Raw genomic sequence first — 14582 nt, forward strand, 5'->3', positions numbered from 1 at the left:
TTTTTTTTTTACCTTACACGCTCCACACCCCCTCCTCCTCCCATGCCGCACGGTCACGGCGGCGCGCGTGACGGTCTCTGCCGGGGGTGGGGGTGCGTGCACGGTTACGCGGCTCAGCCGTCTCGCTCTAATGGAACCAACGCGAGAGCCCTCGTCCTGGCGACGACGGCTCGTCACTCACGGCGGCGACGGTTGTTGCTGCTGCTGCTGCAGTAGCGCCGGGGTTGCGGCGGTGGCCCGTGGCGCCGCAACGATCAGAGAAGCGGACGGATTCCCCTCGTCGACGGGCAATTTGCTTCGAGCGTTTGCGAGCCCCGCGGGCGCTGCCGGTAAAATACGCGCGTGGGAGCACGAGGCGCGGCTGGCACGGAGCCTGCCCGCGTTCGCCGGTGCCTCCGAGCGGGAGCCCGAGACGTCAAAGGGCATTAAAAGAAAATACTTAAAACCATTATATAGGGAGGGGAAAGGACAACATTTCAAAGAAATGTATCAATCGCTCGACTCGCAGCCGCGCATTGCAATCCCGCACCGAGCCGGAGTGAAATCCCATCTCAATGCTTGCGGATGATCGCGATTGGGATGGTGGGTGGGTATGAACCGGGATTAACCATGTGCGCTCGCTATGGGAGGGAAATATATTTAAAGCCAAGCGTTCAGGAGAAAAAGTGTACGTCCAAAAACACAACAACCATCACTCATTTTCGATCGCTCGGCGCGAAGCACATCGTACAGCATCGCTTCGATGGCCGCCGACCGCCGTCTGTGACCCGACATCTGCCAAGAGCAGCGAGATCCCCAATTCACTCTCACTTGGACTCTCCCAGCTCAGTGCTTGTGTTGGACATCCCGTGGGGAGCTGGCCGGCAGTGAGCGCGCTGATAAAAGGCGACAGAAGCCCCCCACCCCCAGCACGTGATAAATGCGCACCGCAATCTGTGTCGACAAACCTCACTCTCACGTGCTCTGCACTGCCAAGAGGAAGGGGCTGGGGGGAAGAGAGACCCCACGGTTTCCTGTGTGGGCAATTCTGGGTGACCGTGTTGTTGTTTAGCGACTCGGCTCGGCTCAGAGCGACGCTGTCACAACACGTGTGGGACATCTGGTAGCCCGATAAGCAAAATAGATTATGTAAAGCGTACGCGTGTGTGCGTGTGCGTGCGTGTACACACGAGTGCGTACACTTTGCAAATCCACAGCAAATTACACACATATAGGGACTGCATAATTTACATGCATGTGTGTGTATATACAGTCATGATAATCGAGTGGATGAATCCGATGAGCTATGAAGCTCTTTATCACAGATGTCCGGTATTCACAGATGTTCAGTACGAGAAAAGATGATGGCCAGTGGTTAAGAATCTCGAGCTGGAGCGAGGAAACCAGCTTGTGTGCAGGCGCCGGATGGGTTGTTGCATGCCTGCATGCAGCAGCGGAGAGAGCATGCCTAATGAGGATGGTGAATGCAGAAAAGCCTCAATACCCGTTTTATTGCATTTGGATGTTTAATTCAATTCTGCTCAAGTGTTCTGCACGATGAAGAAAGCCAGAGCACGGCCGGAAAAAATAAAAACCCAAACCAGATAACGGCACCGAGAGGTCCGCAACAATTTGTTTTTGTGAATCCATCTGCTGGGCCACTATCTCCTCCTGGCCGTCCCAGAGTTCGAAGGGTTTGAGATTTTCGCAAATCTGCGTGAGCCACCAACGTTGTTTCCCAACTACCAGATTACATGCGTGCTCAACCACGCCTGACTACGGCACTGCTGTTATTCAACACCAGTTTATACACGTATGAAGAAATGAATAAAGCCACATGGGGTTGCTTTCTTCCACATCGTAAGCATGATCATAACGAAGTGATACAACTCGTGTATTTTTGTTTTTGTTATGAGAGAAACACGTGACTCTAATAACAAAGATAATGCAATCGCAACAAATGCCACCCACCCCCCTCTGCCCCCACCACCACCACCCTCCACCCACAGGTAATTAAATCACGACGAGTGACATGAAAAGGATTTATCCCTGAAGGGGGCACGATCGGAGCCATACCGGGTCGGCGCTGACCCTTGCAAATAAACGCCGACGGGAGCTCGAGCCAATGGCTTCCAGATTTTTCAGCCCCTGGCCGCCCTGTGCGAGTAGCGTACTCCATTCTCCCGCGTAGGCGCCCCACAAATTCAGCCCGAGCCTCCTTACCCTGTCCCCCCCGCCCGCCCGCCCGCCCCCGGCTGCTGTCATGGGAAATATTTGTGTTTGCCTTCTCTGAGCGTGGTTTTTCTGTGGAACAAACATTTCTGCTGGAGGCTCCAGTGATCCCAGCGTGGGCGCTCTCGAGAAGCCATCCCAGATGTGGCCTCCGCACCACAGAGGAGCCACCCCCCCCCCGCGCTCCCCTCTCGATGGAGGTCCGTAGGCTCTGGGGCCGCGATTTGCTTCTTGCACGATGGAAGAAACAACGACAAAAAAACCCACGGGGCAGCGGCAGAAACCCACGCCCCTTCCGGAACGTTCCTCGTGTAGGCAGCTGCGGGGCCACGTAGTCGTCAGAGGGGTCGGTGCAAGAAAATCCATTGTTGTGCTGTACTACGCTCCAACGACTATGCTCTCCATCTTTCTCCCATGAGCAGAAATCCATTGTTGTGCTGTACTACGCTCCAACGACGATGCTCTCTCTTTCTCCCAGAAGCAACAATCCATTGTTGTGCTGTACTACGCTCCAACGACGATGCTGTCTCTCACTCTTCTCACGGTTTTAGGCCGAGTATGATGCCGGTGGGGACGATGCATCGATTCGTCGATTGTTACGCTCGTTTTTTTAATGCGTCGAATTGCGTGCACGAATTGACGTTTAATGCGCATGTGGTTGCTTTATGTGACCCCTGCAGCCACTGGAGGCGCTAATATTCACAGCAATGTAAAAATAATGGATACATTCTTGGATTAGCCACCCAGAATCGTTAATAAAAAATCAGGAGCGGAAGAATTGTTGCACCAGTTTTGAGCGATAGAATGAACGCGCTATATTAAACATTGTATCGAAATTAACAATCAATCATTTACCACCCTTTGCCTATCCACGAATCGATGGTCTCCCAAGGCTTTGTCGGTTGAGGAGGTTGCCGGACTATACTTCACCACACTGGTCAGCAAGGGTTGATCACAGAGTGGTGGCCGGGACTGGTTCGGACATCACTCGCCACTTCTGTTAGGCACGGCCGGGAATTCAACTCGTGTCACCGAGTTCACAGCTAATTGCTCTAACCACTGGGAAACCGTTCCCCAAGTAATGCATTTAAAAGAACACAAATGGCACTGAGAATAAAAGGGGTTTGGTATGGGAATTGGGTTGGTCGTGGGAGAGCGTGAGAGAGAGAAAAAAGTTGCACTTTTGGAGGAAGCAGTCCAAGCAATAACCCAAACAACGTGTACAGCTCTGCTCTTGTTCAGCAGCGACATTCCTGACGTGTAACTCGAGCGAAGCTCCAGGGCAGCTAAGTCATGGAAGGACATCTTGAAGGTATGCGCTTGTCCAAGTGTCCCCTAACTTGGGCCAAACGATGATGTTGAAATGGAAATCGACGCCGATGATTATTTTTCTTCTTTTTAAATAGAGGATCTGACATTTTTCGAAAATGACTACTACTGAATTCAGCGGAGCTGTGGTGCAGTGATTAGTGCAGTGATTAGTGCACTGCACGAGGAATTTGGTGACCTAAGTTTGATTCCTGGCCACGGCTAACATATCTGAACCGGTCCTGGGCACCCCCTTCACCAACCAACAAAGACCAGCGTGGTAAAGTATGGTAAAAATCTACCCATGACTGATTCGGCATGGAGAGACGTCCGCACGGCAATGTTTTAATTAAGGGCTGTATAACATTTTTATTATTATAATTACTAGGCATTCATAACAAGAAGCACATTTGCGAATATAAGCTGGGGCATTCATGCAAACCATCACTCTTGAGCCACGATGTTCCAACTGCGCGAGGACTGCAACACGGTCGTAACTTCTCAAACGCCAGGAAGAAATCTTCCCACCAACCATCACCCACATCCGGTGGCTCAATGATTCGCAAAAAAAGAATTGCGGTCAATATTTAATTGAAGAATTGTGCACGTTTTATTGTGCACGTTTTTAGAGCTTTGTAACGTTTCCCTTTCTCATGTATTGTTTGGATGTGTGTATTCATCCCATTTGCCTCAGTGTGACGTAAGGAAAGGTAAAAGTGCAGCCCTGCGATTGCTCGCTCACACCACTGCTGGCCTCCACCAGAGGGAGCTCGTGAGAGCCCCTCCACAGGGTATTCGGCCTGCTCTTCCACACTGTCCAGATATCTTGGCAGTAGTGGAAGGACCCACACTTTACCCCGGCCACACGCAACCTGCCGATCGACTGACGGTGGTCTACTCATTCACACTACTGGGCAGACAGAGGCGGGGGAGGGGTGGAATTTAAGAAATGTGTATATAATTGGCTCAACATGCAAATTATCAATTGCCACACATAAATGCTGTATCGTGAGCGTAAGAATCGACTTTAATTGGAGGATCCATGCATGGTTACGTGCCTGGGCAGTTCAAAGACTGCAGCCAACTCCACACACCACAGCTACGCCACTGATCCACACCATTAAAATGTTCTCGAGCAATACGTCTGAAATCGTGAAAATGCCCACGTGGTAATTACGTGTATTAAACGTTTTGCGCCCCCCCCCTCCCCACTTCCCCGTGATCCGTGGATACAACAAATCAGCGGAGACGCCGGTGTATGGCAGCAAGAGCAGTTTGATATGCGAATGCCGTCGCGAGAGGTCACACGTTTGGCGCAACGGTCTCTTCGCCGACGACGCGTGATGAATGAATGAATAATTGCGTATCCTCTTTGCAAGTGGCGCAGCTGTCAAGTGGGCAGGCGAGAACTGCACCTGGACCAACGGCCCGGACCGGGCCCGGGCCGGTGATTGGAATACGCTGAGGGGGGTGTGCGGGTGGCGAAGCCGAGAGGGTTCCGGAAAAAAAACCTAGCGCGGATCGCAGACGGCCGCGTCTCCTCCGCTCCTCGGCACGCAGAGTCGCTGGGGGGGGGGGGGGCGAGCGTCGATGGCACGGGTGACGTCAGCACCACCTTTGAGGTTAACTCACACGTCTAGTTTTTTTTACAGAGCCTTTCAAGATTGCCTTTAATTGCTTTCTGTCCGTAGCTTCTACGCGGGCAATTCCATGATTTTAGACGTGCTTTTGAGACACTGTTAAGATATCGCTCGGTGGCCTAGCTGAGTGTACAGGCGGTGTAACTGCACTGAGGCCCATAGACCGGGGAAGGGTCCTGCCGCCGGGCTGTGAAGAGGGGAAATTGAACAAGGGGCCCCATTTAATTCCTTCCACCAGGGCTCTTGCCAACCAAGCTACACCATCGCGACAGACCCCCATTGCTCACAATCCTCTCACGCCCATGGTGCTGGTCAGCGCGCATGCACGCACACACAGAGATTACCGCGTGCCAGTTAACATGTGCTCACTGCTCAAAGGCTTCCTTTCATCTGGATACGTCCAAAGTCAGTGACCGGGAAAAAAAAATTCCGCACGTGGCACACCACATCCAGTGTATGCCTCTCGCTTAACGCTGCGGCTACTTGTCACGTTCCTACAACTCCGGTCCACCGGCGACCCGGAAAGCATTCCTCGGTGAGAAATTAAGAGACCTGCCTCAACGGGAAGGAGGTGAGGATGGCAGGGTTTATCAAAAGAGCAGAACGGGAACAGAGGAGCTGGGTGGCGCGGTGGCGAAGGGCGCGGGCCAGGGGGTCGGGGACCTGGCGGCGCCGCTCGTGACGAGCGGCCGCCAGAGCGTGACACGGAGACGCGGCCTCGGGTCGTCCCGCGCCTTCACGACGGCGCGTTTTCGTCGCCGAACAGGGACGCGATTGTGCGAGCGGCCCTCGGGATGGGGTGGGGAGGGGGGGGCGTGGACCGTGCAGCGAGCGCAGCAGGCGACCCGATTATAGCGCGAGACCCGGCCGGGGTGTGGTGGGTGGCTGGGGGGAGAGACGAGGAGCGACTACTTTGCGAATGTGAGAGAAGAGCTCCGGCGAGTTCCCCCACCCCCTCCCCCCGCAGCAATTATTCATCTCTCTTTAAAGCATTTGCAGATCCCGCTTTAAAGTTTTAGCGTGTACGCCCGAGGGAATATAAACAGAGGAGAGATGTTGTCGTGCAAATTTAATGGCGGTGCTCTCCGTGTGACGTAAGCGGAGAGCACACGCTCGGGAGAGCCTCAATGTCTGGATGGGAAAGGTCACGACCCTAATGAGGTAAAATACAAAGTGTGGGGAAACTCTGAAAGTAAAGCTCTTGATGTTCAGTTAAATGTATTTTCAGCAAGTCAGGATTTGTTACCCGCATTATTAATTTATAGGGCCCTTTGTCAATCGACTGTGGATGAAGACCCCGCAAGGTCATCTCGGTCATGGGGGTTACTTGACTATTCTTCGCCAATGGGTTGATAAAGTTGAGGCCCAGGACCGGATTGGATATCACTCGCCACCGATGTTAGCCAAAGCCACTTGATTCAAAGGACAGTTCATGGACCACTGCACCACTGCTCCAAGCTCAGTGCATAACAATGCAGTAATTACACAGGTAGGAGCGCACACCATTGGAATAAGACAAGATATGCTCATGAACTGTCCTTGTATCAGAAGATGCTCTTCCCCTTCCACCCACCTGTGTAAGGTAAGCATGTATTGCTTATATCAGAGCCGCACTTATATGTGGTGTGATTATATCCGTCGTCTACTGCATATGCATAACTTTGTCAATTAAATGTGAGCAAAGTCATATCGTAAAAAAGGTTAAAATACCAAGCTTTTGTTTAACGAACAACCCAGCTATAATCTGTATTTGGTAAAGATTTATATATTGTGTATTGCAATAAAAGAAATCATTATTTCTTCCTAAGCTATTTGGAAGCAACTTGAAAAGATGTCATTGAATTTGATAAAGAATGCAGCTGGAAGCTGTGCAGCTGAAGCATCTGTGTTTCACAATCTACTGAGATAACAGAACAAAGGCCAGACATCCTACAGCTGGACACAGCAACAACCAAGCGTGATTTATGTTTCCCAGGACGAGATTAAATCGCCTCTATCCAAAACCATGACGTTATTTTGTGCGTACATCAAAAGATACAACTGCATTACTTAATTACAAAAACAACCACCGTAAAAGACGAACATATACAGAATATTAATCTACTTGACACAAATTCTTCGAGCAAAAAAATAAGTTTGGAGACTAAAAATCCAGGATGGATTATGCAAGGTGACAAAATGCAGATTACTGGGACCCACAAATGACTGATCAAGGCTCTGCTCCCCTGGTGGAGCTATCGAGGGTGCAGACGGGGACGGAGGGGGTGGTTTGCAGACACTGGGCTACGAAAAGGGTGGAAAATTGGAAAGGGGGCGCCACTTTTATTCTTTTGCACTGGGGCCCATGCCAACCAAAAGTTACTTTGAAAAAAGAGGTTCGTTTGACTCGAATTACCCGCGCGAAATGTACGGACAGAAGTTCTCTGCAGATGCCAAGTAAATGAAGCCTAATGAGACATCTGCATTTCAGTCTGCTGCGAGATAATTGCAGAGAGGCCAGGCATTTCGGAGTTCAAAACAAAAACAAAGCATTCCTCTTAAAAACCATGTGCACAAAATTCTGCGCACTGGGACAAAGAATGTGGATCTACTTTCATGGGATTTATGGCATGGGGGGGAAAGAAAGGGCATGTTTTTTCTTTTGCCAATTAGTTTGACAATGTTAAGCTGGAGAATGGAGTCATTTTTAGTGTTATTGAATTACACTAACAAGCAGGCGAGGTTAAGGTAAATGCTGCAAAGTCTTGAAACTGAACAGAAACGTCAATGACAGACAGCCGGTTGCGGGTTTCTCATGCGGAGACCACACATGGCACACAACCATATGAACCAGATCTACATTATTTTCCAAAAAAAGACTTTGGTTATTTCCCTCAATTGTATCCCAGTTGTGCCATCTATTGTGCAATCTATCGGCATCATATACTGTGACGACGGATCCATTCAGATCTTTTGAGGGAGCTGGGAAACCCTTCGAACTGGAGAACAGCCAACATAAGTGGACATCACAGATATAATGCCGAGATGCAAGTGACCTTTGGTGCACACGAGTAGGGAGCAGCACTTTCCCATTCATTCTCATTCGCCAAAACGGCCGTAACACATCGGCTAGCAATGTGCTCCATTTACGATGACGGACACATTGCCACATTTATGCAAACATTTCATGAAAATTAACCTGCGCCAATAAGTTAATTGGCCCAAAATACAACAGTGTGAAGGTACTATTTTGTAAGTGTGCGGTTCAACAAAGTCAAGCAACAGATGGATAATGCCAAAACAAATAAATATAGAGCCCTTTGATCAATCCACTGCTGGATGAGGGCCTCGTCACACCGTGTGGATCGTGGGGAGGTTACAGGACCATACTTCTCCACGCTGGTCAGCACAAGTTGGCGTAGGCAGGGAGCAACAGAGACGTTGGAGCAGGAGAGCAGAGAGCTCCAGCGGGACAATGGATCTTGCTGCACTGCCCCCTGCTGCTCGCCACGCATGTCGGCTGCACCGCAGTGGACGGTGCACGCGTCTGTACGTAATGTACGTTGAACTTCTTTCGCACCGTACGTAGTCAACCGAGCTAATCGGAGGTGCGGGGGAATGACAACAAACTAAATACAAAAAATTAGTTCTAAAGAAATTAATTTTCAATGTAAATTTATTAAGTGTTATAGCTGCGGTGGCTTCCTAATATTGGAAGAAAGAGCGTTCCAGACGGCCGCAGATAAAATGAATCCGCGACAGAATTAATGATAAATTATGTTAATGTAGAAGTAATCCATTCAGCGTCAAGGGGCGGCCTAACACGGGCTTTTTTGATCCACAAATCGTCCCTTTAGAACCAGAATTCATGTGGGAGCATGAATCAAGGCTTTGTATCCTTAACAATCAGTCGATTCCCATTCAAACGAGCATTGGATCGTTGAAAAACCCGTCGATTCCCCTTCCAATATTCCTTATACGGCACAAAGCCACGTTCGATTACTCCATCTATGGGCCTACAACATCAGCATAATTTATCATTCATTCTGTCGCGGATTCATTTTCATCCTGTTACAGCGCTACGCAGTGATCGTCCTTGGCAATCGATGGCTGGCCAAAAGCCCGTTGCTGTGAGGATGGCCGGAGTTCGCGTGATGGTTCACGCCCCCCTCGACGAGATCAGCGAGGCGTTGTGGTTCACTCGTGGCCAGCACTTCGCGCGCAATGAGAGCGCGCGACCTTTCCATGTATTCGTTCAGCAGCAGCGAGCCAACGCAGCTCGGCGAGCGCCGTGATAGGACACGAAGCACCCTGCTCTCCACTTACCCGAACACCGCCCTCTGCTGCACGCGCGGCACTATGCGAGCAAAGCACGTAAACTACACGTCGATTCACCCTGACGTGCACTTCGTATCCATCACGTGAATGTGTAGTATCTCACTACCATCATCATCATCGCCGCCAGCTATGATCTATCCACTGTCGGATGAAGGCCTCGCCCAAGCCGTTGTCATCTGCTGCAGTCTCGCCGGTGCAAACTCCCGTGTACGTGAACAGACACGGCGTAATTATATTATTACGCATGCGTATTTTATTTTACGTATGCATGATGAAGGTACGATTCTACTTTTAGATTTAATATTTTTAGAACGGTTACAACCCCTGGTGGCCACTGCTACGGAGCCTCGTTTAAAATTCATGCAGGCACTTTAAACTCTTTAATTGGCTGGAACTTGGCAGACCCAATGTGTCTGCAGAGTTGAGCCAAGCGCTTGCAAATCCAGAGAAAGAAAGGGAACGCACAGCGGCAACACACACAAAAGCCCAACCAGATAAATGTTTAGTTATTCCATCCTCCCGAGTGAAAAACACATCATCATCAGGGATGATATAACCACTGCTGAATAAAGGCTTCGCCAATCCGTCTACTCCCTGGACCCGAGCTGCTTTCATTGCTCCCTCGATGCAGCGGACATCCTCACGGGGCATGTTCCCTCCTTTGGCTGCTACTCCGTCATTAGTCTCGATCACTGGCCATCATTCATTCTCGCGACGTGTCATGCCCAAGCCCACTTACTTTACTTGACGGACAAAATTATGATGAAATACATGGACGAGGTGTATTTATAACCAGGAGGTCTCCTTTTCAAGAGAGACGACGGATACATGAAGTATGGGGAAAAAAGCAGCAAACGAATTCCAATGGATGACTTCGCTGGCGGGTGATATCTGAACTGGCCCTTGGTCTCCCCGCTGCATAAGTGCACATCGACCAGCATAGTAAGTACTGTAGTCAAACAACCCCCCATGGCCGCGATGGCCTGGGATAATCATTTGGCAGTGGATTGACAAAGGGCTGAAAATGTATTAACATTGGCAACACAACCAAACGAACTGTCAATATTAATCAAATAACTACAGTATCATTGGGTCTCAACAACAGTCATGCCTCATACCTCATTCCTACATTCCATCTTACCTGGCATATTAAGTGCAATAGCAAGCCTTATACTGCTGAGTTTTAAATGCTCTCACTGTTAACGTTTCCCAAATCAGGTTGAAAGCACAAACCGAAGGGCCACAATAACTCTCCTGAAGATGATCCAACATGAACCAAATGTGTCGTATAAAGTTGCGATCCAATTGCATACCTGTCAACCCCTTTTAAGTGCCTACCTTATGACAAAGTCAGACCTTATTGGTCGCCCCGTGCCCTTTATAAATCTCAACGTTCATCCTCAAAGTTCCATAACAAGGGAGAAACACAATCAAATAGACGCAATGTTTTGCCCATATTGAAACGGCTGTACGCCAAATGGACCTGAAAACCCAATTTCCCTGTACAAGAATACGGGGTAACCGTATGGGTCGACAGGTGTGCAATTTTGGACTTATCCTCCAGAAAACCAGCCAAATTAAGGAACGAGTTGCCCAAAAGCACGAGATTTTCGTACCGACGTCAAGTCCGGTTTTCATAGGTGGTCACCGACACGCTCAGCTTCCCCTCGAGTGGCTTTCCCCAAATGGGGGGGGGGGGGGTGAGGGAGTATGCGGGGGATCGGCCATGGACCGTACGGTGGTGGTAGAGCGGTGGTGTAGCGGTTAGCGCGCTGCGCTATGAAGCCGGCGACTCGGGTTCGATTCCCGCTCACGGCCAACACCGGTGACTATTATCTGAAAACCGGTCGTGTGCCTCCCCTAGGTCGACTCGGCCTCAAATGAGTACCTGGTGCGGTGTGAAAAACATCGCCACTCGGGAGACAAAGGCGGCCTGACGTGGTTGTTGGCCACCCACCCACCCCCTCGTGTGCGGTGCCGACCTTCATAGGTGCTCGCTAACAGCACTTGCCCCAACAGTCTGTTAAGGCTCCCACGGGGTATCTTTTCCCGGTGGCGTACTTACGGAGACTGGGCCACAGAGAGTTGCGTTCCACGCTTCGGGCCCCCGTTGTCCTGCAAAGCTTTCGCAGCAGGGGGCGACGGTTGCTGCTGCGATGTTTTCCCAAACTCAGTAAACTGCCGGTGAATTTTATTTTTTTTCAAACGCGGCCAAAGTCTGGACCAACGGTAAGCACTCTTCTTCGACTTGCGCTTCGCGAGGTCCTTGACGTCCATCGTTAAGAGGACTTCATTCGTTCAGCACATATCGGAGGCAGCGAAGGAGCCGCTGCGCCAAGCGTTGTGACCGCTTGCGACAGAGTCCGCACATCACCAACTGCTCTCGCTGCCATACGCCGGCGTCGCCAGTGATTTGTTTTATTCACGGTGAGGGGTGGGGGGGGGACCACGGGAGTGGCGCCGTTCCTCTCGGGGGGGGTGGGGGGGTCGCAGTCCCCACTTCGAACGTCAACCGCCAACTGAACAAGTGCCCAAATGCGTTCAAATTCGAGACTTGTACAGCACAACGGGCACTTCATTAGTATGCGGGCAGCGCACCCGCAGATGTTAACGAGGGCGGCCTGCCGTATTGAACCGCGAACCTCTGAAACAAGCGCTGAACGCCCCACTGCTCGACCCTTGGTGTAACTCTTCCAAGCCCGGTTCTACCCAGCCTGGGTCACTTCACTGCCCCCACTACCAGTGCCGGATTAAGCTAGTGTGGGGCCTGTAGCATATGTTATGAAGGGGCCCTAAATTAAAAAAAACACATAAATATGAAAGCACAATTTTTTTACTTGCATAGTAAAGTTATTGTATTTTTTCATTTGCTATACAATCAGATAATACGACAAATCGCTAACCTTAAACACCCAGTCGTTCATAAAAAGTTGAAGGCGGTATAGTACGATAGTAATAGAGCAAGTGCAGAATCACTGACCTGGAATTGATAGTTTGAAAGCGTTTAGCGCAGGGCCCTTGAAAGTGCGGGGCCCGTAGCTACTACTACACGTGGTGTAGCTACTACATATGTATCTACTTTTGCTACGAGCATAATTCGGCACTGGCCACTCCGGCGACAAGGATACACGGCGATGGTGCGGTAAATGCCGGCTTGCAACCACACGTTGGCGGTTGGCTCCCAGAGGTGGAGCCGATCCGACGCTTTCAAGTGACAAGCTCTCTCGCGAGATTCACAGCTTATGTATTTATTTACATATTCTTGCTACCTTGAACAAGGACATTCAATGAATAAATGCCTGAATGTGATTGTGGACTCACCAACCGGACTATCGTCCACGTGGTAGTAAAGCCAATTCTTCTTAACTTGTCTGGACACAGACTTGTAAAGTTGCTATTCGTCCGACCAGAGTTTGATTTCTTAACTAAATATATGATATGACTGGCATAGACACATGGCGAGTATATACGCACTAGCCACCTTCAAGCAGCAGCTCAAGGCTCTCACCTGTTCAGGCTCTCACCTGTTCTGGCTCCCACCCCCGTTCAGGCTCTCACCTGTTCTGGCTCCCATCCCCGTTCAGGCTCTCACCTGTTCTGGCTCCCACCCCCGTTCAGGCTCTCACCTGTGCAGGTTTGCATACGAGGGAACCATTGGGGCTCTGGCTCTGCACCTCCGAGCTCTTGATTGCATAACGGATCCGATTCGCGAAACGTGTGCACGCTAGAGGCTATGTTTATTATTGTTACAAGTAACCACAGCTATAGAGAGAAAGAGAGGTGTGGTGGATGCGGCGTTATGGATGCAGAATTGTTTTATTTAGGTTGCCAACTCCGAAAAAATAAAAACCAGGACATATCACGGGGTGAAAAATATTTCACAGCACCAGAAGTGGGGAGAACGACATACATTGTCTTGAGCCGTGTATTATTATTACTGTGCAATTGACAAAAACACGACTGTTAATGTCTCGGGAAGCCTTACATATTTTCCCAGGACAGCCAGCTCAACAAGAGTACAATTTTGGAAAAATAACGAGAGGTGGCAACCCTATCGCCGACCCAGAGAGACCCAGCTGAAATTAAACCCTGCTCTCCAGTATATTTAAGACTCTCTCTCCATCTCTGCCCACGTTCTGCCCTTTTGTCAATCCGCTGCTGGACGAGGTGCTTCTCTGTATCCAGCCATATGCAAGAAGAAGAAGAGGACATTTCTCAACGGGAGCCACTTGAAGGCAGTGAGGGGGGTCGGCGAGTGACAGAACAATGCCCCGCTGCGTTGCTGCTGCTGCCCGTTTCGCTAGCAATCTAAACGCCACTGCGGCAGACACTCGGGCAGAGAGGACAATGACAAAGCGAGCCCCAGCGGACACCTCCACGCCGCCGCCAGCGGCCGCCGCGCAATTGAATTCGAGCTGAAATAAGCGAGTGGATGTTAACCCTGGAGTCGTCGTCAAGAGGCTCGGTGAGGCTCTGTGCACTCGACTGTGCCCTACGCCGTCTCCCGACAGCAGGCGCTCCCTTAAGTTGTACTCATTCGCGTCGTGTACGCACACGGGCAGGCGTTTGCCAATGCACCTCCGGAAGAGGGCATCCTCATGCCGTTGCAGGCTCAGAAGGGTTGTGTGACCATACTTCGGCGCACCGGTTCGGCAAACACGTGGGAGCACATACATAAAGCAGAGCAACGGATTTCGCTGCACTGCCCCTGCGCCAACTCCATAACGAGTACCGCCCCTCCCACCACAGCCTATAACACCTGTTACACACAGATTTGCAATGCCCGAGGCAGGGAAGCAAGAGAGCAGAGCGAACTGTTCACACTCCACTCGGCGACTAGGCGACAAGCCTCCGATGAAGCGGCGGCGCCGTGGATGAACGCCGCGCTGGCTCAAGTCAACGATGCACTTGGGTGGGTGGGTTGGGACCGACTGCGATGTCCCCTCTGTCACTGCGAAAACGAGCCACGCTTTGCACGACGTCGTGAGATTTTCAGAGGAGTGTTATTTTTTTTTTCCACGAGCGAATAAGTTCAGGTCGTGTTTCAAAATGTACGGCGACTCTATCTCTTTAGGCTTCCCGCAATGGTACGTTTCGACAGTTCTA

At 50.6% G+C, this 14582-nt stretch overlaps 1 protein-coding gene across 2 annotated transcripts in view; it reads right to left on the reverse strand.

Moving 5' to 3' along the window:
- Positions 1 to 14582, reverse strand: part of LOC116940920 (arf-GAP with GTPase, ANK repeat and PH domain-containing protein 1-like) — a 124067-nt gene that overhangs the window by 87241 nt on the left and 22244 nt on the right. The window contains exon 1 of one of the 2 annotated variants that reach the window (XM_032951302.2): positions 13 to 892. The exons of the other annotated variant lie outside the window; for it this stretch is intronic. The gene's annotated coding sequence lies outside the window, so the exon portion shown is untranslated. Of the gene's footprint in view, positions 1 to 12; positions 893 to 14582 lie in introns of those variants that run through there. 2 annotated transcript variants of the gene reach the window in all.

The sequence above is a fragment of the Petromyzon marinus genome, chromosome 10 (assembly GCF_048934315.1).
Source record: "Petromyzon marinus isolate PM22_M1 ecotype Great Lakes invasive population chromosome 10, UKy_Petmar_22M1.pri1.0, whole genome shotgun sequence".
Lineage (NCBI taxonomy): Eukaryota > Metazoa > Chordata > Hyperoartia > Petromyzontiformes > Petromyzontidae > Petromyzon > Petromyzon marinus.